Source organism: Penaeus monodon, chromosome 21 (genome assembly GCF_015228065.2).
Source record: "Penaeus monodon isolate SGIC_2016 chromosome 21, NSTDA_Pmon_1, whole genome shotgun sequence".
NCBI lineage: Eukaryota > Metazoa > Arthropoda > Malacostraca > Decapoda > Penaeidae > Penaeus > Penaeus monodon.
In genome coordinates this window covers 42,128,480-42,129,108 of record NC_051406.1, presented here as the reverse complement: position 1 = coordinate 42,129,108, position 629 = coordinate 42,128,480, and the positions used below count along the sequence as shown (strand labels likewise).

At 55.8% G+C, this 629-nt stretch overlaps 1 pseudogene; it reads left to right on the top strand.

Moving 5' to 3' along the window:
* Positions 1-84: 84 nt before the first annotated feature.
* The window catches only part of LOC119586509, a 51,112-nt pseudogene continuing 50,567 nt past the window's right edge, over positions 85-629 (top strand).

Genomic DNA, 629 nt, shown 5'->3' with positions numbered 1-629 from the left:
GCCGGAACAAAGCGAAACTCGCGGAAAAAAAAACTTTGACCCAGCGCCCCGCCCCCCTTTCCTGCGTGCTCGCTGACCCATCCTACCGTTTCGTTCAGCACAGCCCATACCACCTATAGCGAATTGCTTTGGCTGTATTGCTCGCGAGGCGCAGGAACCGGTTGGTGGTCAGTCGCTGTGTCAGGTGTCGAGTGTCAGGAGCAGCGACGCGGTCAGCGGAGCGCAACCAAGTGTATATAGGCCGCGGCGACAAGCTTATCCTAGGGTGCGAGGCAGAAGCGCTAGTCAGTCACACATCTCCGTCAGCAGCGCCGGCAGTGGTGTCGCCATGAACAAGTACTTCCCAGGGATCGGCCGCATCGAGTACCGGCCCGATGCCGGACCCGAGGACATCGCTGGTCTTCCGGCACTACAACGCCAAAGAGACCGTGCACGGCCGGACTATGGAAGAATGGTTGAAGTTCTCCGTCTGCTACTTCAACACCTTCAGGTGAGTTCTCGGGGGGTAGGGGGATGGGGAAGGGGCAGGGACAAACTTATATCCAACTGGCGAATTTTATTTCACGTAAAACGATGCCAAAATGTCCTTGCAGGTCTTGCAAAAACGTCATTTAAAAAAGGAAGTTCTT